Raw genomic sequence first — 25,628 nt, forward strand, 5'->3', positions numbered from 1 at the left:
AAACCAAGCAATACATAGAAATTATCCTCTGACAGTTGAATGTCATTAGAAATGGCTTTAGAAAGTTATAAATATTAAATTTTTTTAATAAAAAAAATTCAGATTACATATGGTGATTTTATTAGCCTTAGTTAGACAATGCCATAACCACTTACTACAGTTAGTGCAAAAGAATGGCAACACTTAAGTGGAAGTTGAATAAATGTTTCATGAAGATATAGGATGCTTTTTGAAGATGCCAAGTTTCAAGAATAACTCCTACAGGAAATAAGGTTTCCTCTGTATTTCTCCTTTAACATACCTTTTTTCCTCTACCATCAGATCATCCCATGTGCATTCATTGAATTTATTGGTTTAGCTTTCAATACTATTAGGACACATTTCTCTTTGGTGTGCATATATATGAGAATGGATCTAACATAAATTTGAAACATAAAAGTGGAAAGAACAACATCAGCCATTAAGTAGAAACCTCCACAGCACATCCAACCTTGAGATTAATAGATGCTCAGGGTAGAATTGTTCATAACATATCCCTGAAAACTCTTCTCCACACCCTCAAATAGAAAGTAAGAAAGACCAACAGAACAAGAGTTTGAAAGTGACACAAATGATGCGTTGCAAGAACAAGGGTGGCAAAATGTAATGCCAATATGCTGGGTTCATGTCATAGCAAGTAATGTCTTAACAGAAATATGCAGATGATTCTAGGAAGTGGGTCATACTTCATATTAAAAAGGAGTGAAATAAATGTCATGCTAAACGTCAAACCATACTAACTTCATGCTAAGAAGGCCAAGAAAAAATCTGACATGAGGAAAAATTCCTTTCTGTCACTAAATCAGTTTGTTTAGCTCAGAGTATCTGAGCAAAGCACATCAGCTTTTTTTTTTTTTAATCCAGAAACAGATCATTTTAGTAGTTGTAAGAAGTAGTAGCAAGTTGTTTGTATACAATAATCTGTAAGAGGTATTCTTGAGGAAATAATAACAAAGATAATACATTCTTCTTGTATATAGTGGACAATGTAAAGCCATTGACTCAGGGGAGCTAGGATTTTATCCACTAACTTCAGCATTGGATCATTTCTGGAAGACTAACATTTTTTTAATGACATGGTCTGTTTATGTAACAGTATGCTTGACTCATTGTAAACCACTGGTGCTGCTGTGATAACAAAATTGCCACACCTAACAGTCATATTCATAAACCAGAGTAACAAGAACTCTGTTACATGAATTAAAAAAACACTGAATTGGATATATGAATTAAAGCTGATCTTATTTGGAAGCACAGCACCCAAGAACCCCCATGGCCTTGCCATTATTGCAAGAACAACTTTTGAACAACAGCAGCATGTTCTTCAGAAATTTTTGCAGTGCACTAGGCTCATATAGGTTTTCTTACAGTACCAAGCATACCTTGGCTCTTGTTTTTCTTTTCAGCTGCAATGTTTTCCATCTTGAGTTTGCTGTTTACAGCAACAAGGACAACTCTTCAAGACATCTGCTGTTTTACCACTGTCAATACAGAATGAGGCTAGATTGACTTCTTGTTAAAGGCATGGATATGTGTTCCCAGAACATACAGGAAGGGCAACACAAGTAGAAGAAAAGAAATTATGGCAAGTAGTAGGGAAAAAAATCACATCCTAATTGCTTCTGTAAATTATCTGTAGGTGCCAGCTCCAGTACATCTCATCACCATACATGGTATTTTTTTTTTTAAAGAAAGAAGGGTCTAAGCTATAAGCTTAAAGGTTGAAACATCTTGTTCTATTTTCTCCTCTTATGGTATCAAATACATTCAAAGGGTCTTATTCTCTAATGAATTTTTAAATTTCTTGTCATGATTTTTGTGACAGAGCTTTTTTCTTCTCATAAATCTAACATATCCTTAAAATATTCTCATAAGTATTATATATCATTTTAGATGCATGCATTTATAAATGTTTATTATTAATAGTTTAAAATTTTGGAAACATTGGAAATTTTCAGAATTCAAATATAGTACATGAATGATCGTAGATTTAACCTACTGTGGTAGCATTCATTGAAATGTATTATTTGTTAGCCACTAAACTGAGTTCTGTGAAATCAATACGTGCTTTTGTGACTGACTTGCACAAAGTGGTACTGTGGACAGAATTTTGCAGATTGAGAGTGAAGTGACAGAGCTACAGCAGATGCCCAGAAAAGTGGAGAAATACATATGCATGCTTTTCCTGTGCTGCATCTTCCTGGAAGCAAACATAGAAATTCTGTTTCTTTCTAGTTAGCAAGCATTTTATCCACCTTAAACCAGAGAACCCAGTATCTGTACTTCTCCATGGTATGGGAATTTCTCAAAATATCCAATATTATGCTGGAACAATCTTACAAATAGATTATTCATAAGATTATACGGTACTTTATCTTTCTAGAGCACCTCAAACAGTGAGAATCACTCTTCTAACAGCATGTAATAATTTCTTTCTCTGCAAATTCATCATGAATAATCTTATTCAATCCTATAAATTCTTTTCCATGATTCAGGTAAAGTATTTCCATCCAATGTCTGTATTTTCATCTTCCCTATAGAAACTCCAGTTTACTGGAAGACCAAATGAACTTCATTTAAAGTTGTTTCCTGTAAAATGCAAGCTTTTTCCTCCCTTTCTCTCTTTTTCCTGCTCACAGTTCTGCTTATCACAACAACAGCCTTTTAGATTTCTACCTGGAATTTCTCACATTCTTATTTGATTCAGCAATTCTTGTATCATAACTATCTGAGGAGCTTCTTGTGTAACATTCCTTTGGAGGGATCAGAACATCTTCAGTGAAACTCACTTTGATTTAAATTTTCTGTTCTGGTAAAGGCAAATATTAAACAGCATTAGACTCAAATTAGTGTTAATTAGAAAGGTTTAAAATTCTGGAGATATTTCTGATTCCATAGGAAAGAAGTTTATTCTTAGAAGGAAAAAAAATGAAGGCCATAATAAAGGCTATGTAACATAGAAAACCTCATTTACCCTTCCAAAACAGAACATATATAAGACTCACTGCGGCTTAATGTCATGCTCTTTTTCTTTAGACATACATATTTTACCCAGAATTATTTTCTTTCCTTTTAATGTCCTCTTATTTCACTAACATCTTTATAGTACTGTCATTTATGCTGTTTCCCAGCCGCTTTCTTTCATTAAACTCTACAGTCAATGCATAACATTGGTAAAATTAATTTGTAACTTAATGCAATAACTTTGACTGAATAGCCTGTTTCCACTAGAACCAGTTTAGATGGATCCAGAAATACAAGGCATGCAGGAAAACTCTACAATAGTAAAAGCCATATTAAAGGTCTTAGAATTTGGTGAAAGATTAAATGAGTTCTTTAAAAACGATAATTTTGCCACAACTTAATAACATTAATTTCAACCTTTTTTTTAAGAATTTATACTTGTTTCTGCAGATTACAGCTGTGCAAAATCACAAATGCTTGTAATGAACTGGTGTTTGATTGCTAAAAGTCATATTTTGTTATGGACTAGGTAGACTGAAAATGTTTTCTGCTGTAAGAAAGTTTCAGGATTTTTATCATTTTTACTCCAAGAATGACAGAATAGGAAGAATAAACACTAACCTAGCAAATGATAAATTGCAAAGAGTTAGAAAGTGATCTGAATAGGTGCAAACTGTTCAAAGTTGATTAACTGGCTCTTGGGCATTGCTCTGACTGATTTGCAAAGGTTCAAGTTATATCTGTCATACTGAATGAAGGTAATGATATATGCTTCATTCACCAAAGAAACAAATGTTTTGTTTCCCTACTCTGATTCTGTACTTTGCAGATACCTACAGTGGTATAATATGCACTAGTGCTATTGTAAAACAAGAGTTTATTACATGGCTAAGTAAGTTGATCTTTGTAAAAGTGCACAAGCGCATTGAAATAAAATAAAAACTACTTAATCCAATCTTCTCTCATACAATTTCTTTCAAGGAGAACAGACACAGCCTGTTAAAACAACAAAGAATGTAGAGTTTCCATTCACATTCACAAAGTGTCCTCATTCAAACCCCTGCTCTAAAGCTACCTTTCCTCTCCTCTCGACTTCCTTTGCTGTGGAGAAACGTGATTCCATGGAACCAACAGTGATTTTGTTTTATGTTAACTGGCAGAGGTTTTCAAGCCTTGCAGACCTGGTGACACTTAAATGGCCCACACTTTGGATCGCCTTGTTGTATAGAAAAGGTAGATAAGGGGAGGAGGAGAAACATAAAACAGGTGGGCAACGGGAAAGTGGCATTCATAAACGTTTCTTAGATCAGAGCCAGGTTGAGGATCATTTCTGTGATAAAACAATTGCTGTATTGAAATGACTTCACACAAGGTGTTATATTACTTATGAAGTCCTGAGAATCCTGTAAAACCTGGCAAGCACATCACACGGAAGAAGGTAAGATCTTCTGAACTTTTAGCCAGGAAATCAACAGAAACTAATATAGTTTAATGGTAATTAGTCTAATACGTGCTGCTTGTAGAACTGCTGCCAATAATACCATGTAGTAACTGTTGTAAAATGCCAACTTCTCTGGCTGCGTTAGGCATTAGGTGGAAGCTTTTAGAACTGTGCTTGGCTTGATATGTAGCTCACTCCTGAAACAGCTTTATAAATTAATTTTACAACATAAGGTCTACAAGATTCTTGGTGGGAAATCCTGAACAATGCTCATTTTCTATTTATATTTGCATTTGCACCAACATTTTCTCCATTGGCATTTTGACACCCTATAAAAAAATGGTATATTTTCCTTCTGATATCAGCATGGTGCTTTGATGCACACCTGGCTTATTGATATAGCCAGACCAGAAAAGTAAAGTTAGGATCTAAATTAAAATAAACTTTGGACAACATCCAAACAGTAGCAAGCTGTCATATTACAATAAATGTCAGCATATCTGAGTAATTTGTCTGAAAAGTTTACTTCAATTGCTTAAGGTAGTATTTTAAATTTGGGTAGCATACTAAAAGATAAAGACTGTGTGACACTCTGTCCTTCCCTGGCTGTCTTTTTAAAGAAAGGCTTAACTTTTCAACCCTAGTCACTATTCCATGTTCTCACTGCTAGTTTCTCTCTGCCTCATGTATGTTGACAGTGTTAAAAGGGAAGTCTTTCCACCAAACTCCAAGAAGGGGCCATGGAACGCAATCTAAGATGTGGGTTTGTCAGTCGGTAATGAAAGAGAGATAGGCAAGGTTGTCATGGTCCTTGGATGCCGCACTTCTGTGTGCCAAGCAGAGAGCCTGCATGCCTGCCCCGGGGCACAGGCTTCTGCCATGATTGAGAAGCTACTGAAAAGTGTCTGCTTTTGTGTGTACTGCACCAGTCTCAATATATCTCAATATGCACAGTTGTTTCTCCAAAAACTTAGTATCATAAGAGTGCTATGAGGAAAAATAAATTGAGGTATAACAACACACTGAGAAGTTCTTAGATAGTGTGTCACTGAAGGTCATGAAAATGGCTAGATTTGCACACAACAGCACCTTTCCACAGTCCTTTCAATACGGAGCCAGGTGGAAAGAAATACAAATTTGTCTGTGGGTTTTCTTCTTGCTGGCACCTGGCTATGCAGTCAACTGTGCCTGTAGTTATCAACCCTTGGGTTTAATTGCCCTGTTTCTGTCACACACATAAAGTAATGGTAACAGAGAATTTTATATAATGGAGATGATTGTAACCAATGCTTCATTACCAAAAAAACATATTAATCAATATATAATAATACCATAATTTGAAGAAAAAGCGAGCGTCAGTATTTTACCAAGTATATTCTGCTTACATTGTACTTCACTGTTGTAACTGCAGTGATGGGGAACTTCATTTTTAATTAGCTAAATACACATTTCACAAATGAAATTGCTACTTCAGCTTTAAAAGTTCTTTAGTCTCTGTCTCACCTGTGCAGGGAGATTTGCATTACATGTAGAGACTGCTGTCAGGCAGTACTTCAGACTTCAATAAGAGGTAGTTTTGATGAGATACTAGAATGAAAAATTCTCATTGGATTTATCTTCTAATTTTTGTCAAATTATGCTAAAAAATATCTCTATAAATGAGGAGACTGTGACTTAGAACACACAGTAAGATGAGCATCAGATTTTCAGTATCATTATCATCGTCATTATCATTAGTATCAGTAGTATCATTCAATAATTAACCATATTTTTGAAAACAATACCTCAAAGTAGCCATACAGCATGGTGATATACAGTCTTTTCTGACTTAAGGTCATTTCACAACGTGCTCTGATCTTGTTAGATCTCACAAACAGCCATTTTATACAGATCACCTGAAAGAAAACCATCCTGAACAGGAACTAGATACATGACCTACTAATTAGCAGGTCAGCAGCTAAAGCATAGCGTGTTTACAAAGACCACCTAACAAATAGCATTCCTAATAACAAATCCTGACACAGATATCACAAAGCACACTGCGTAGCATGCCTCCAATAATTTCCCACTTAGTAATTTTCCTTACAGAAAAACGTTATTTATTTTTAAAGGTATTTCAGATTCAGTTAATGGATTGAAAATAATGTCATCTATTTACCAGATATGGGTTACTTTGATTTGTGTGTATACATAGACAGCCAGGCGCACACACACACAAATATAACTATGCTTTGTAGTGTACGCTACTTCATGAAAGAGCTGGAAACAACTATCAACCTGTAAATAAGATGGCTAATACAAACTGGGAGTTTAAGTTATGTGGATAATGGTGAGTGTCCCAATGGAAGCAGTGAAACACGTAGGCCTGAGATGGGGCCGGACATTTAGCCTTACACGGCCTTAAAAGGCAAAGGTGTGTGCTGCACCCACAATGAGGGAGGTCTGCAGCGCAGCGAGGCGGGGAGATTTTACAGCCTGTTTCGTGGCACACTCAGCTCAAGAAAAGCGAGGCACCCCAATGCCTTGCTGCCAGGGACTGTAACCCTTTAGGGCTGCCCCCCCAGCAGAGAGGAGGCTGGCAGGGACGCCAGGGGAGGCCACACACTGCCGTGCCCCCCAGGAACAGGCCGCGCTTGGCCTTGGCCACGCTGTCTGTCACAGTGAGGGAGGGTATCGCAACCTGGCTCTCAAATATTTATGACTTACTTATCATTTAAAGAGTACTTTTAGGAAAGCCATCCATAAAGTTATGCATTTCACTGCTAGTTTCTGGACAAGCTGCTATAAAATTACACGTCTGTCTTTCACAGGGCTCTGGATTAGCTTTGAATGTGAGGAAGGGAGAGGGAGGTATTTCTAGTGCTGCTTCTGGGACTGGCGTGAGCACTTCTGTCACCACCACCACCATGAGTAAGCAAAGATACAGGCTGCGCACACTAAAAAAATGGCTGTGCTCCAAGTAGCACATTTCTTTCAAACACACACTCGGGGCTAAGAATATTGAAAAACGGTTACAGTGTCTGGTTAATGTTTTGATCACCTCATATGGTCCCATATATAGCTCCTTTCTTGTGTACATTCGTGGCAGCATAACAAAGGAGCTCAGAGATTCCAGAGTCATTCATATTCATTGTTTTTCCCATTGTCTAACTTCAATTATGCAGTTTTCTTAAGAGAAACTGCTAAGCAGCAATCATTCAAGGCTGGGTAGACACAATGGGGCCACTTTTGCAGGCTTTTTGCCTGCAAAGTTCCTCTTGAAATCAGGTGAAGGAAGCAGGTGTTTTGTTTAAGAACTGAAATAAGTTGATTTTGAGAAGCCAGATATTTTGTCTGAAAAAATGTTGGATGGATTACCTTTGTTGACGTTAGAGAGTTTTGTCCTATGTGATGGGGAATTTCATTCAAGTAGTAAGTGCAAGACTGGGCCCAAGGATGTGTGAAAGAAGCAGATTCTTTTTCCATGAACTTTTGATTGTAGCTGTTTTCATATTTCTTAAATTTCATTGTTCCAAAACCAAACCAAAACAAAACAAAACAAAACAAAACAAAATAAAATAAATAAGTTTTAACTTCCAAAATATGCTCACGTAGAAATGGATTCTAAGGGAACGAAATTACTGTGTTCAAAATAAATACATTACTTGCCATCCCTAGACTCATATCCCCCAATGGGCTGGGAAGTGCCCCACTTACAAAGGAGTGGGGGAAGAATTATTTTATGGGCTGGTGTTATGGCACTTTCCATAAAAAAAGAAATTTGGCACTTAACTGCTTTAACCATTTAGCAGTTATCCTGAGCACCATGACTCACCATACTTCTGAGTGGCCCTGGCTGCAGCTGTGTTTGTGGAGAAGGCCACTGGGAAACTAGACAGAAACTGAACCTAAAAATTGGACCATTCTGCCAATCTGCTGTGCAAATGTGCAAACATTTTTCCTGCTGAAATAAGGGGCAAGATGGGAACAAAAATGAATGGCAGCAGGGACTGCGTGAGCTGACACTGTCACCAAAATAAAGTAGGGGCAGCCAGAAGCTGCCCACATACCTGTTGTTTAGGGCTCCTCCAGGGGTTACAAGTGAGCTCTGTAGACCAACATGACCTCTGACACAAGAAAAAAGCACCGGCTACTAGACTAACTGCTGATTTAAACACCTTAGTTCTCAACTTCTTCCCTTCCACAAAGTTTCATAAGAATCAGTGACAGAAACGGTTACAGATCCCAGAAGTCTGAATTCTTTGTCATCTGCTGCTGAGATCCAGTGAAGTTTACAGCAGAGGGTCTGTAAATAATTTTACCCACAAACTCCATCTAATGTTAAATAATTAGCTGTTTCCGTTTAAGAATAAAAACACACAATTTTATCTTTCTTGTTTTACCTGAGAAAAACACATGCCAGCAGCATTACACTCTTACTTTTGCAGGTTTTACTATTCTAGTAAATAGATTTATAAAAGGAAAAGTGTCATGTTCTAGCATATCCTTAACCTTAAACTTAGACAAACTGGTCAATAGCCATAACATCTGCTAGGCAGTAAAGTATTACATAAAAGGGAACTTTCTAGTCCACCTGAAATTTAATAGCGTGTATTGATAGTTGTCGGGGTTTTCCCGTCCTTTCTAGTAAACACACAATGCCAAGGTACTTTGCCCAGGATGCTATGAGAGGCAGTAATTAGTTTTAAAAAGGGGGCAACAGAAAGAGAAAGAGACAACAAAACCTTTTATATATCTGGAGGCATCTCATCTTCCTAATGGGGATAAAGACTGAGAGTAAAAGTGGCATTTGAAAGAGAAAGTCTGTAAGCCCAAACTGTTTGTAATTAAAAACAGTTTTATTGTTCTAACTATATCTCAGAAACAAATTGTTTATTATCTGTCCTGTATTTCCAGGGGAGGTCAAAAGTGTGTCTTGCGCTGATAAACATGTATTTTATTCAGTACTAAAATTGTTTGAAAAGAAAATGCCAGTACTGCTAAACTCAAAAGTTTTCAACTGTTTTCTCTATCAATGTATTACTTTAAACTGTCCGCAAGAGGTGACTAAGAAGTTTGTATATGTGATTTTCATTATGTAGATGTAAGTGTTCAAGAGTCTGCAAACCAAAAAAGGTTAGCAGTCACACAGATATAATACCATTAATTTATTTTTACCTTTTTAAAATAAAGATTATGCTAAATAGGGTTTCTATAGACTTTTTATTAGTTTCTTTGTTAATAACATTTTTGTTAAGTATTTCTCCAGCGCCCTGTTCAATAACATTCTATTTGTGACTAGTGCTTTTAAAACCATCTCAGGAGTTAGCAACAGCAATAAAATGAAATGGTTGAATTTTTTATACCCATTCAGAGTTTTGAGCACTGGTAGTTACAACAAAATAAAGAAAATAACAATATAAAATTTAGAGTATTTGTTCTCCTTGTAGCATAATCACAAAAGGAGAAGTAAAAGCCATGTTCTTAAAAACACAAGAATTAAGGGTTTTTTACATGGAGGGAGTTCTCATATATGTAAATATATAAGAAGTAGTGACTGGGTAAAAAATCAGACAATTACGTACACTCTGTATGCAGTTTCCATGCAAGCTTGGCAGTAAAACCCAGCTCCCACTTCACTGCCTCCAGCTGCTCCATTCTGCTTCTTCATCTCAACTGTGGGCCTGAGCTTCTTTTCTAGGAGTTGCATTGGGATGATGGTCCTGGTTAGACATGCCCTGTTTCTTCACTGGAAAAAACTGGGTTTTTTAAAACCCTGATGTGGTTACTACACAGCATCCTCACAGTTGTATCATCCAGCTGAGGGGACAAGCAGCTGTGGAGCAGTGGTGGTGGTGCCTAATCACAGTGGAGCAGGAATAGTTTAAGCCAGCATTTCCCCTGAAACCTCTGGTAAACCAGAAAGTGAAAATAGAATTTTCTTGCTAGTGTCATAGTCTGCGTTCTCTCCTCAGCACTGTCTTCAGCCCAGGAGGGTTCAAACCTGGCCTCCTATCTTTACGTAAGCATTATTTGTGTATAACCATAGCATTGGGTTAAGAGAAATGTACATTAGAAAAGCTGCTTCTCACTGCATCTACACGGCTTAACCCTTCTCTCTTCCTTGTACGGAATCTTCAGTGCCTCAGTAATTTAACTGCAAGCCATGTCTACTTGAAATGTAGCTTAAGGCACTGAAAAGTGTGGGTAGAAGAATTTAAGTTTCTATTAAATTTACTTTAAAAAACCAAGATTATGTTAGTTTATATTATTGAATAATGGAATGTGACAAGTCAGAAGATGTTAAATATTTGTAAGAAGTTAGTATCGTGCTGCGCACTTTCCAAATGGATCTATTATGACTGAGATTTCTAGCTACTTATTTTAAGCGATAAGTGTCATTCGGCATCATGTGTCAAGGAAGTACCATGTGTTCCTCATCTGCCTTTTAAGAAGTTACAAATGACACCATTCATCTCATCACATGGTAGACCTGTTGCTTCTTGTCATTATATGATGCCTGCCTGTTCTAAATGTGGCAGAGATCCATTTTCCTGTATTCCCTTGCTTGTATGCTTCAGTTTAAATTAATGGGGAAATCTTCTGGAGTTTTTAAAAACACTTAACTGTCTCCTCTTGAAGTCTAATCTGTTTATGCTGTGACCAGATCTCCTCAATGCAGTCTAAACACAGAAACTGCTTTGAAATATACTTAACTAAAGTAAAATACAAGCTAATGCCTTTCTTTACAGGTTTTATCTATTTTACTGCAGTGTTGAAGATGTGGGTGTGTTTCAGAAAAGCCTGAAAAACAAAAACATGCGTGCTTACATGGAGGACTGTAGCCATAAGATAAATAATTGAAACATGTTGGGAAACTCTTTGTGAGATATAAGTGAATTCATTGTGCCCGCTGGGATATTTACCAGATGAAAAGTGTGACAATGACAGTACCCTCGTTGTTTGGTACATAATTTAGAGTATTCCTAATGAATATTTCATGCAGTATCATTTGTGTATGAATTGTAAGACATGTATATCAAGATTCACTAGGGGCACTGTCAAACTCCTCAGTTTGAAATAAGCACTTATAAATTACTTAAGGATATTGTAGGAAAAGGGATTAGTGTGTGCTCTGTTTTAAGCAAATCATTATGTCCCTTCTTGGGGACAATAAGCAGTGTTGCTTAGTAAAGGAAGAACACTCTGAAACAAAGAAAAATAATAAACTCTTACTTTCACAGTAACAGTCAAGTTATGTTCCTAGAAATTCCCTAGTATATCCTTAAAATGCATAAAATTTAAAAAAAGAATGACCAGAAGTAATTTTCTACAAATTAAGAGAATTTATATTTTCTGAAGCTAGGAGAATTTTGGAAAGTATTTGTGAAATCAGTTTAAAATTAAGACCAACTGATTATTTATATCCATATTTATACATCTCAACAAACTTACAGAGATTAATTTTTTACTTAATAGTGAGGGTCATTTAATAATTGTTTATTAAATTCCTTTTTAATTTAAAAAAAAATTTAGCAAAATAGACTGATTTTTCAGTCTTTACAGTTAAACACATTAATGGAACCGAAGATCAGTTCACAAGTGATTGTGAACAAACTAAACATATAACTCTACTAGTTAATACATTGAGAATGAACAATTCAACTAATTGTACCAAAGTAAGGACTGTTATCTCATTCTAAATTGTACCTAAAATAAAAATCAATATGTATATTGCTACAGATCAGTATATATCTACATCTACAGGTATCTATATGTCTCTACAAATCTGTCTGTATAAATCCTTCTAAAACAGGCATTTAAGATTAAGTTCCTGAATCACTGCAACAGATCTTCATAAGTATTCTGGTTTTCTAAGGTCCTGAACATCTAGCAAATCTAGCTAACTTTAACACTTATAAAGTGCCAAATTTCCTGAAATTCTTTCGTCATTGTACTCACCATACTTATAGAAACCTTTTTTTCTCCAATTTCTGCAAAATAAAGTCTTTAGCTTTTCAGGTTTCTGCAAGTGTCCGTAGGGAGGCTCTTCATCTGTTCCAGCACAGGGATCTCTAGAACTATATCTTTATGAGTGAGGCCAATTTACATCTACAAAGCTTGTTTTCTTTGGTTTTTTTAAATAACAGTTTTGAATTTACTTCATACAACAGTGTTTCCAGGAATTACAAGAACAAATCTGTAGTAAGATGAAACTAAGCATGTCCTTGTCATTTTATTAACTAACAATGCTTTCAGGAATTCTTTTTTCATGTAAAAACATCAATAAAAATGACCCCTGGCATTAATTTATCTATTTTTTTCAAAATGTTTTAGCAGTTTAGTCATAAAGTAAGTAAAACTTGATGTCTCAAATAATTGCCAAAGGCCAAGATTCAACAAAGCGTGTTATCAGCTTAAAGTACATATTAAAATCTGTTGCCTTTATGGGACGCAGATATCTGCTTAAGGACATGCTTCAGTCAATGCATGGATTCCCACTGGAGTCTCTGGCCTTGCTCTTACAGTTTCAGTGATGCCTGTTGGGCACAGTGCCAATAAACTCAATCTTGAATCCACTCAAGTCAAGAAGAACCCTTGCTACTGATTTCTCTACGTGCAGAATGAGGCCATGTGCAGGGAAGCAGAGCTCTCAGGTAGTGCTCGGTACTGTGCAACATGCTCTGTGCTTTCCTCTTTTATGTTTTTTTAATGTAATCAGAAATGATAATTTACAGCGGGGTTTTTTTCTTTCTTTCCCTACACTTTTACAAGGAGTGAGTGTCATTCCGATTTTGACTCTTGAGGTTTCATGTGAATCATACTCTTCTGCTGTACCTGGATATCTCTTCTGCTTTAGTTAAACCAACCCAAGAGGTTTGTGGGAGGTGGGTCTTTTTAAATTCCAGCTATATGACTTTATTTTTATTCAGTGTTTTTAAGTTTAAAGTATATTTGAAATAATTTAAAATCATCTTAAAACTTTATACCAATGTCAGTGAAACTACCTATAGAGATAGTTCTAAATTATAAAAGTAGTTTCTGGTTATGTAAACAGCTTGGACCTCTTTCATTTAAAATGAAAAGTTCTATATATTCCTTAGCAAGGGGATTGCTGGTTTTGTTTTTTGGCAATCCTGTTCTGACTACCTTTTGTTTTTTTTATAATTTTACAAATATGTCAAGATATTACTTTGCAACATCCAAATCCATTCATTGGTGTGGTCTATTGATGTTAAGGGCTGAGTTTTAATCTCAGTTTTTCTGTTGAGCTTTCACGTCCATCTCTTCCTCCTCATTTGTAAAGTAAGTGTGATAACACCTTCTTAGAGATTTATATGAATTAAAGATTTGTCTGTGCATGTTAAATTGAGTAGAATTGATTTTTCCAGCTCTTCAAAAAAGTGCCATGTAAACTTGGAAAACGATCATTATTATTTCTGCAGATAGCAGTGAAGTTCTTTGCATTTAAAGAGTTTTCAGTTTTAGAGACAAGCCTCCAATGGTGTGCTTGTTTGTACTTTATGAAGGTATCTTCAGACTTTGTCTATTTTTTGAAAGGCAAGTTAAAAGTAATAAACTGCTTACTGATATATCCAGCATCGGAAGACATTGGAAAACCAAGTTTCTCATCGATAGCTCAAGGTCACTAAAATCTGGTACCTGCAAGTAACCAAAAACATAATTCCTGAATAGGGGAGGGCTATGAAATGCTGCTTCTGCAAGTTTAAAAGTACCATTTAGTTTTTAATAGTCAAAAAAAAAAAAAAAACAAACAAAACACCAAACCCCAAAAGACCCAAAAATCCCCAGCAGTATTTTCTCACTAGGACTGCCATTGCAGATGTTACTATCTCCTCATAGTAACATTATCTACAAGCCAATACATGAAGTTACTGTTTCTTTGACATTTTTAAAGCCTTTTAAAAGCACAAACTTTAGCTCTACTGCAAGTGAAAACATCATAGCAAAACAACATGATTTTAACATCATTTATGAGAGCTGTTAAAAAACCATAGCAACACTGAAACACTTGTTATACAATTTTAAGAAAAGAAGGAGAAATCTTATGCAAAAGAGGAAAGAACTGAGTGAAATAAGAAGTAAAAGGAAGAAAAAGAGTGTAGAAGGATGTGTATGTGGGTAGGATCCCTCAGGTTTATATCTAAATAAAGTGGTATTTAATATCCAACTCATAAAACTTGGTGAGGTGCTGCCTAAAGTTGATATCAAAACTTCCAATGTATTCAGTGAGCCAAAAGTTTCACCTCACATCTTCATGGTAGTGAAAATGCTCCCTGTCAGTGGAAAATCCTTCCCGTTCCAGACATGTCAGAGGCTGTTTTCTCTATTCTAGGTCTCTATAATATGTAAATAGTTGTTTGTACTTACTACAAAATGGGCAAATTTTGAGACAGGTTAAACTTTATCCATCCTGAAAAACTTTGTAAATGAAAGATGTCTTCATTTTCTCAGGGATCATAATAACAGGTATAAAACCGTGTAGTACTGAGGAGGTTAAAAAGCAGTAAGATACAAAAGAATAAACACAACATATGTTTTCTTGCTTAATCTTTCTCCAGATTCCTGTCCATCTTTCTTCTGAGTGTTTGAATTTATTTAGTATATAGAGATGTGTTCTTACAGGATATTTTTGCTGTACTATTGAGGTAATGAAACAAAAATCCAACAGGAATGTTGTATGGCTAAAACTCATCTCCTTTTATAACTGGTCATCTCATTGATCTGACTGATACCTTCTGATTATTGCATTCAAAGTCTTCCACATGGAATATCATGGAATAGTTTACGTGGGATAATCTGACTTTTTGAAGTATCTGGCAGCTGCAAAGGAGCACTAAAAATTTGAAGATACTCAGCACCAGTGTCCTATCCAAGTGAAAAGGGAATAGGTGATCTTCATGAAAGCACTGCAAACTAAGGGTTTTAGTGGCCTTTTGATAAAAAAAAAAAAAAAAACCAACAAAAACGAAACACCACCACCAAACAGAAAAACAGAGGAAGCTTCTGGCCACTTACAACAGAATGTTAATAGCTTCATGTCACTTTAACTCTGACAGCTCTGAAGTGAAAGGCTACTAATCTCTGTTTGTAATGTGCACAATTGAAGAGAAAAAGTAAGTATTCTTACTTAAGCCATGGATAAGCATTAACAGTCTGAAAATGTAGGGAATGTTCTGTAACTGACTTTAAGAGTCAGCAAATACCTCCCCGCAAAGCCTCGGAAGATGTATATTTTTCTTTCTTCTGTGATAGCACAGGTGATTTAAATGGAACGCTGGTTTCAAGACTGCTCGGCTCACAATTCGTCATCTTTACACAGAGAATATTAGCCTGCTACAAATTTCAGGTACAAATTATACTGCATGCTTACTAGAATGGCTTAGGAATTTTCTGAGTACAGGCTTGGGCTATCTTTGTTTCTCAAAATTTAATGACTTTAAAACATTATATGGGAAACAATTGCAGAGAAAGTTTTGACTCAAATTCAGGAAAAACTGAAAAATTTGAAGTTGCCACAAAAAGTGTGATTGCTTAGGATGTCTTTTTTTCCAGGTTTTGGTTTATAAACAGTTGAGATTTTGATTTTTCATCCAAACCTGCGTATGAATATTCTAGACATAAGAAATACTCCTAAGGTTTTGCTGTTCACACTTCATACATATTGCTTAAGATTTCGCATAGAAATCTCAGACTGATGTACAGCAATATATGGGACAGTTTATCTAAGAGCACTGCATAAAAATGGCCAAACACTGTGCTTTTCTCTGAGAACATATCAGCAAGTGGATATCATGTAAATGGAAGTGCATTGCTATTTTATTCACTTCAATCCTAGATAACCTCCAGGCGCAGCCATTAGAAGTATTCCAGTAGCTGCATTACTGACTGCATATTTAAATCAACATGATTTTAACCAACAATTTTAATAATAATATTCTGAATAAATAATCAGGGAATCTTGAAACTTATTATATTGTTTTAGTCTTTCTTAACTGATTTATTTTCTTAAACTTTTGTTCTTCCTAATCACACCTAACCAACTCCATTCTTATCTGTCTCTGAAAGTTGCCTGTGTTCATGTGCATAAATATAGCTGCAGCAGGTGTAGATAGCTGTTCATTACATGATATTAGGTCCTTTGTTCTTTGGATTTATGTTTTTATTTCTTGATGTTAGCAGCTAATAAGTCTTATAATTATAACCTCCATACCAAGTTTGGCATTTCTTTAACTTTAGGTGGATATATTATATCTAAGTACATGCGTTTAAACAGCCAGTGAATTCCATAAATAAAATTCAGTAAGATCATTTTTCTTGTCAGAAAGGCACATGATAGTTTTCTTTTTTAGTTGCTGAGTAATGACTTTTAACTTCTAATATTGTAAAATTCCTGTTGGATGAAATTAAAATTCAATTAAAATACACAAAAATCACATTTTATGATCTTTTAGTTGTATAAAACTACATTACATACACGTTACATGCATAAGAAGGTTAATTTTATAAGCATGTTTTTCTGTTTCCATATGAACAAAAGAATGAGCTTTAGTGAAGTTCCACCTATTTTTTCTAATCAGTGTAATTTCAAGTTCTAGATGTAGTAGATCTCATTGTTCCATAACCACTTCACAGGTTAAAAAAAAAAAAAAAGCAGCTTTCCTTGTTTTGTGGGTTTTGATATTTTTTGGCCTCCCATACATTTCTGAACTATTTAATTGCAAACACTGAATAACAGAATTTTAAAAAATATATATTTATCTGCAGAACTGGCTAATGTTTCCAGAAGTAGATTTATCATTTCAACAAATCCTTTCTCAGGGATTTAAGCAATAAATTCTACCAATTCAGTGACTTAACTTTCTTCAAAACTGTGGCAAAACATATGTTATTCAATATATTCAATATATTTTTCCATTAATTGAAATTATTCAAGTCAATTGCAACAAATTTCGGGCTTCATGCAGATTTAATGCAATTTTCATTTATTTATTTTCTAATGAAAATTATTTAGGTCTGCTTTAAAAATGTAGTTTAAATAAAATACATTCTAATTAAAACTAAAGAGTTCATGTTTTTAAAATTTCTGTTTCTCTGGGTTAGACAAACAAGTATCACGCAAACTGTTTGCCATGTTACATAGCTTCTATTTGGATGGTATTTTCTGTTTGTCTTTCTACTGAATGTTCCATTACCAAAAGATGAACAGAACTGAAAATTTGCTCAAAAATGCTGATGTATTTAATAAGTCATTCATTTATATTTTACAGCTTTTTTTCACATGCTTTGTTTAACTGGCCAAGAAAAATGCTTGAAATACATTAGTCATATTTTTAGACTTTAAATGACTGGAGAGATAGCAAGAAATATGTGTAAACGTGGTGCCCATGTTTGTATTTTGACACTTGGAGAGTTGTATTTTCTATCAAAATTATATTTTTCCCTTATAAAATATTGGTTTCATTTATATTCCTAGTTATGAGTAATTTGAAGGGTGCATAATCTTCAGTCAGCAGGAATTTGCTTAGTATAGTTTATTAAGAATTGGACATATTTTGTAGTTGTATTGTTATATTGATGTGCTAAGGGCTGATAAATCAGATATACTTAAATTTTTACGTCTAAAATCTATGTACTGTAACTGCTCTGTAAGCTTTCATGAAGAATGTACTGATATGCTGAATAGTAACCGCATTCACTTATTTTGATTTTATGACAATTAACCATGTGTAGGGTTAAATTTCAGAAATAAGTTAAATCCTTTTATTTGTTCACATTTTACTTATTGTTCTTTTTTTCCTTTTAGTCCTACTTTGCTTCATTAGATGCAGTAATATCTCCCTTGCCTGTGACAATTTCCATTAATACCTCGAAGGCAGCTATTAAGTATCATTACAAGAAAAGATTACAGAAGGATACCACATACAATAACAGTGGAGATAAAGACAATAGTCACATTTTCATTTGTTTCTTTGTTCTAAAGATGTAAATCAAATTTCAGGCTCTTTCGAGCATTCTTTCCTCTGCTTGTGCTTTCAAAGCACTCTAAAAAGAACAACCTTCATGGCCAAATAAATTCATCTATTAGTATTACCTCAACAAAGAAAATACTGTTCCTGTCAGAGATTTTTTTCAGCCCTGTGGCACCCCAGAAAAATAATTGTCAGGAGAAAAAAGAAACTAATTTGCTATATTTTTTTTAAATAGGGGAGTTTGGATGAAGACATACTTTTAATAAAGCTCTTTAAAAGTGCAGACACACTTTGAAAGTATTCAGCATTAAAAGCTAGTTGGTCACACTATCTAAATATTTGGTCAATCAGTTTTTAGAAAATTATCTAAACATATCTATGGGACTTTATGTAAAGGTCATTCTAATTCTTGACACTATGAAAGAAAACTATGAAATCACAAATTTTCTGTACTGGAAATTTTGAAATTCTTACAGTATGAATCCTCTGAACCAGTATGTCTTTAAAAGAAGCTAACAGTTAAACATAGAAGCATTTATTCTTTTCCTGAGTTAGAGAGCTGAACAAATGGGGATAAAATAATGGGATGTTGATGTGGGTTTATCCCAAATAGTTTTGGATGCTTTATGCAAGGGTGTAAGTCCTTTGGAGTCAATGGAAAGAGATAGTCAACTCAAGAGCAACTTAACTCACCTAAAATCAAAATCACCTCACAAAGGTATGTGACTTTGCCTACCAATTATATCGTAAGACAGCGTATGTCATCAGAAGAAATACAGGGTTCAAAGGTAAATAGTGTTTGTGAACAATTTCAAGATCTCTGTGTATGGACATAGGATATATAACAGATACATACTTAGAAAATGTATATGCAGATACTTGGTTTTCAATTGAAAAATAAATTTTCTGGTATAGTTCCAGTTTCTGTTTCAATGGAAAATGCATTTTTTCCACAATGGAAAATTTCCACTGAATAATAAGAAATATTATTTTTGGTAAAGCTGCTAAAAAAGATGGGGTTTGTATGTGAGGTGGAACAAGTGACTTTGATACATTTCATTTTGCCAAAGTAGAAATGCTCATTTTTCAATTAATTCAACGATAACTTGATCTCATTAGATATCAGGGAAGTTAGAGTTAGGCTATTTCCCCAGGCTTGACTTTGAGTTAGATTATCTCTTCCGTGAGAAATTTGTTCTGTTTCTTCCAGCCGTTGTGATTCGGTGTGGGGGTACCTCATCTATCATACCACAGAGAGCATAGACTAATGCAGGAATCTGCCTCTCAGAAGGAAACAGTTACATAAGGGATCCAAATTATGTTTCTGGATTTACTTATACATTGGTGTGTAAAAGCCTTGTGTGTTTGATCATTCTAATCAGGCTTAAGAATGGGAGAACAAATAAATGAGTGACAACATTAGGTTTTAAAAGTCTCTGTTGAGCAGCAAAATAAATTGCCAGATTTTCTGAAGTGCTAAACACCCAACAGCTGTGACTGAACCAGTGGTTTTGTACTTGAAGAAACATGTGTCCACATGTGATGTATGGACATATGTCATATCTCCTTCAAAAGTGTACATCTGGCTGCAGATCCCTGCTGCTCCAGGCAGAGTGGAGCTGACTCCTGTTCTCTCTCGTAATATCTTTGTCCCTGCAGCTCAGAAAGAAAACAATGACCCTTTTTAGTTTTTTACCAGAATAAGACTTTTTGCGTTCTCCCTCCAGACTGGGAACCATATCCAGGTCTATATGCGACTGCAAGTGGCTATGAATGTCCTACTTAAGATGGCTTCTTTTCCTTATGAAAGCACAACAGGAGTGGCCATAATCGCTAGAATAAACACTGGCTGGTAAAATCATTACTAAGTTATGTTTGATCAGCCAGGTGCTTTCAATCTCTCCTTGATGATGAATAGTTGGGTGGAACTTCATTTCTGCTCATTTCAGTAGCTGTCAGTTGAGTACCTTTTGCACAGCCCCATAATGATTTCAGAGCCAAAGCACTTTTCAGCCAGCTACACATGAAATCAGCCTCAGTGATCTAATACATAAATAGCATCTTTGAAGTAGGTTCAGCCATTCATTAGTAGTTCAGAAATTACAAGACTACAATGTCAAAGGTACCATTTGTACCTTTGGGGTCCTCAAATAGTCTTGGGCAGAATTACACCACCCACACTGAATGTCAGTATTATGGATAAGATACTTTCACTTAGAGTACAGAGGTGAAATGAACAAAGCTTTACACAATATGTGTAGTTACAATAGGAAATCACTTCATATAGATTTTCTTCTAATAAATTTCGAACTATAATTTAATAGGCAGAGGCCTGCACTCACTAATCAAGAATGACTTAAATAGCTGGATAAGACCTCTTCTCCAGCTATCTCAGATTTCTTTTCAACTGAAAAATACCCTCAGGAAAAAAAATATTTTTCAATGTTCTGTTTTAATTACAGAAACTAGTTTGTATCAATTAGCATTTTTAATAGCAAGACATCACTTAACAGGAAGTGATCTTTCACTGGGAGAGAGGGAAAGACAGGAAAGACTTTTTTTATTTTGTCAGGTGCATTAGGTCTGCAGGGAACAGTAGCTGGCTCTTTCCCCAAAGCTGGGCATGGGATGAACCATAAAATGTCTGGCACTTGCCCAGGTCTCTTACAGTACAAAATCACAAGGTAGTCCAGACACTATGTTACTTCCAGTCCATTCTAGAGAAAGCCAGATTAGGGATTTAGCTAGAGGGGAATAAAATACATTGCAAATAATTTCAGTGTCTACTGCCAGTGACCTGTGCAACAGACTCTAGAGTAAAGGCAGCAGAGCTACCAGAGCAGCAGTGCAGGAGGGAGAGGGCAGATGAGGACAACAGCCAGAACTCCAGCCCACAGGAGGCTCAGCAGTGGTGACAGTGTGTCTGAGACCACCAAGGAGCTGCAGCCTTTCCTGCACACTCTCTACCCTGCTTGCCCCAGCACAGCGCTCTTTTAGTCAACATTTTCAGGGCAGTAGGGACTGCGCAGTGTTGGAGGGCAGACATTCAGCACACCATTTAGGTGCCATATAAGTGGAATGCAGAAGCCTAAACTTGGGTAAATTATGAATTTACCTTTACAGATGTACATATTTTTTGCAGGGTTTAAGATTTGCTACAGAGTATTTGTGTGCTGAGTTGGTGAAATCCAACCAAAAGCATGATATTTAGATCTTTTGCTAAACTCACTAATTTTAAAGGCTTCATTTAAATATACTGTAGTTCATTTTCCATGTTACAGTTTCGTATTCAACCAGGAGCAATGAAGTGTGGTTCCAGGCCCTCACCAGCCTCAGCAGGTTTATACTTGTACCTCTGTGGCAGGTTAACCTTGGCCAATGGCCAAACACCCACCCAGCTGCTTTCTTACTGCCCCTCCTCCTCAGCAGGCAGAGGGAGGGGAAAAATAAGATTAAAAAGCTCATAGGTTGAGATAAAGTCAGGGAGATCACTTACCAGTTACTGTCATGGGCAAAACAGACTCAACTGGGGGAAAACTGATTTTAATTTATTATTAATTAAAATAAGTGTAGGTGGTGAGAAATAAAGACAAAAATTTAAAAAAACACCTTCTCCCCCCACTCCCACTTCTCTTCACAGTCTCAGCATCACTCCTTCATTCCCTATTTCTCTACCTCCCCTCAACAAGAAGCACAGGGGGTTGGGGAACAGGGCTTGTGGCCAGTCCATAACAGCTTCTCTCTGCCGCTCCTTCCTCCTCATACTTTTCCCCTGCTCCAGCATGGTGTCTCCACAGGCTGCAGAGGATTATCTGCTCTGGTGTCTGAAGCACTGCCTCCCCCTCCCTTATCACTGACTTTGCTATTCTCAGGGCTGTTTCTCACCTTTTTTTCTTCACTTCTCTGCCTGTCTCCCATTTTTCCCCTTTCTTAAATGTGTTTTCCCAGAGGCACCAAATACATGGCTGTCAGGCTCAGCTATGTCCTGTGGAGCCAGCTGGAGCCCTCTGTGTCCAGCATGGGACAGGCCTGACCTCTTCCCACAGAGGCCACCCCTGCAGCTCCCTGCTGCCAACACCTTGCCATGGCCATCCCATACAGCCTCCTACTTCCCAAGACGCTGCTATCACCAGCAGGTAGTACAATACGCAGGGTATGAACCCCTCCGCTTTCCTCTGTACATTGTACCACTTCTCTAAGCTGATCATTAAGTCAGTGAAAAGAAGCAGAAGGAAGAAAAGAGTAGAAACTGTGCAAGGCAGCAAAGCAACACACTGCATCGTCCAACAATGTTAACATTTTCCTTATTCTACCAGAATTCCTTTCTCATTTTTACAGGAAGATGACTCTTTTGATTCTCACCATTGTCTCCTGACTATGTCTTTGGTTTAACTCTGTCAGTGACAAAACTGTGCTCACACAAAACCAACTTTTATTTTCAGTTTGTTTCACTACAACCCTGTTTTGCAGTCTTGCACCCATCATCTTCTAATAGGTGAAAAATATAACAGTTCCTTAGTCTACTGAGCATCTTCAAGGGGAAAAAAAAAAAACCACATCACACTAATGTACCAAATTGTTACCTTTCAAATCCATCAACTTCTTATTTTAGCAGGAAACACACATACACACACTCACACATACACATGCACATACCTTCTTTAAAACATGCTCAACAATTTTTCAAATAATACTTATATCACTTATCGTCTTTCATGCACTTCAGTACCTTACACACATCACACATACGATGTGTTCGTTCAAAACACAAAACAACACTCTTATGTCTCACAGTAATTTGGCACTCTAAATACATTTCCAGTAAATGATTCAGGATTTCAAGTAGACAGATATCACTTTAGCTCTTTCTCTTGGCTGCTCAGTGCTGTCATAACTCAGATATTTGGACATGTGCAGTGGCAGAACTTTGTGGGTTCTGGAAACATCAGGCACCTATACAGCTTGGCCATCCTCATGATTAGCAGCCAAACTGCAGGGACTGCTAGTGATCCAGAGTGGGACCTGAATGTCTGTATTGCTTTTAAGCCAGGATATCAACACTCCTGTCTTAAAAATCTGATCTTGAATTCAGTCATAAACTTAAAAAAAGTTTATTCTGAGTGTATTGTGATTAAGAACAGAAAAGAAAAAAAAAGCTTTTTCCATGGCAGCCTTGTAGATGGTTAAAACGCAATCAGACTGAGAAGGCAAGCTGAGAAAAATAACCAGAACAATGACTTTTTATCTGTGGCTAAAATAAGCTGAAGGGTTTGATTTGGCGCTACCAGAAATTACTATTAAATCCCTGCACATACGACAGGCAGAATCATCATTACTTTGAAATGTGTCTGTCAAGGAGAACTAAATTGCATGCCCTAACTGACACCTATGGCTGTGGTGTGGCATGTTCATTCCAGAAATTTTGTCTGGGTTTGGAAGGAATCAAGGTTCTAATGAAAGTATTAGTAATATTTTCTAATTACTGCTAATAACTAGTAATAAATAGATAGTACATATGAAGATTAGGCTTATCATAGACAAGTAAATGCAAAGTTTCCAAGGACTCAGTCAGTTCCGACAAGGGAAAGCAAGTCACCTGTGTTTGCTGCATCATCTGCAAAACACACATTCAAATTTTGTGCCCCAGTTATACAATATCAACCCTGTAGTTAAAAAAATAGTTCTATTATGCCAAAGGCTTGCTTTTGGTTGCATTAACTTGAACCAAGAATAAATATATTGTACTCATCAAAGTTACTCAGATCTGTGCCAATGTAGAGGAGGAACAAAGTGTGGCTCAATTTAATGTTCAGAGCTTGTTCACATGCTTCTGCCAGCTATCACAGTGTACAAAATGTAAAACCAGAGCATTTCATGGAATACAATCCACCTTTGTTCACAAGTAGAATTCTTTGTTGTTACAAAGGTGGGCAAATGGTCACTCCAAACATCATAAATATTCATTCAAACAGCTAAAATATATTCAGGAGTGGAAATCAAATCCTTCTATTACCATGAAAAACTCTGCGTTTTTTACACTAGTCTATTACTTCAGGGAATACTGAGAAATAAACAAAAGCAGGCATTTTCTCAGGCAAAAGCACAGACTACAGACCATCGCTGAAAAATTAACTTATGATTGTGTTTTATTAGGTGCATTGCTCAGGAAGCTTTTTGTTTATTCTCATCAGCCTGCTGTCCTCTGTTATTATAATTTACAAGTGCACAGGCAGTCTAATATATCCTTGTTTGAAACACTTCAGAATCTATTGGCAATTTTCAGCAGTAGCACTGTGTGGTTTTGCTCTTGCATAATTGTCTTTAGCAAGTACTTCTATGGAAGAAAGATTTTCAAATTCACATGAAAGGAGAGACTGATTAGAGTATGCTATTTATGATGATAGCATTAAACTTCACTATTTCTCTTCACATTCTCAGTACAGGTGGTCCTTTGTTAGCATGGCCCTTTCCAAATGTTTTAACTCTTTCAGAGAGGTAACACAAGTGTGTCTAGAACCAGATTTTGCTGCTGTGAATTCAGTGTGCTGAAACTGCTTTTCAGGATTAAATAGCATTATTTATATGCAAATACACATGTCAATAAGGAAAAAATAATATGCAAGCCACAAATGTCAGAAAAGAGCAGAAACAGTAGAGACCAAAAAAGTGAGTAAAGATAGAGGAACTTTACAAATTTAATAATAATTGTCATACTAGTAAACTTTACTTTCCCAGATATCACCTTTTATCTAGAATGATACACAGTGAGATGATTAAAATACTAATTTGGGTGAATCTTAATGCAAATAAATGAAACTAAGAATTTTTTCTTTGAAAAGCTAAGGAGTCTGTTCATGTCATGTAGCCACCCAACATTTGGTTCCAGAAACCTATAGTAAAAATCTAATTTTAGGATGTAAATCTTAACTGTCCGTAGCATAACAGTGACATTTCACCAAAGTGATAATGAAATAAAAGTAACATATCCTTAAAAGACCAGGACCCACAGAAAACAAAGGGGGTTTTTTTTCAACGTTTTTACCTAAGTCTTATCTCCCAGCTATATACATAAGAATGAAATAGCATACCAGTTTAGCCCAGTGTCTTGCCTCCAAGGCAACGAGCCAATACTGAGGAGAGAATATAAAACACAAAATGCATGAAAAAACAGTTAGGTGATTATGTGAAACTAAGAACACATCCAAACCAAG

This window comes from Harpia harpyja, chromosome Z (genome assembly GCF_026419915.1).
Source record: "Harpia harpyja isolate bHarHar1 chromosome Z, bHarHar1 primary haplotype, whole genome shotgun sequence".
Taxonomy (NCBI): Eukaryota; Metazoa; Chordata; class Aves; order Accipitriformes; family Accipitridae; genus Harpia; species Harpia harpyja.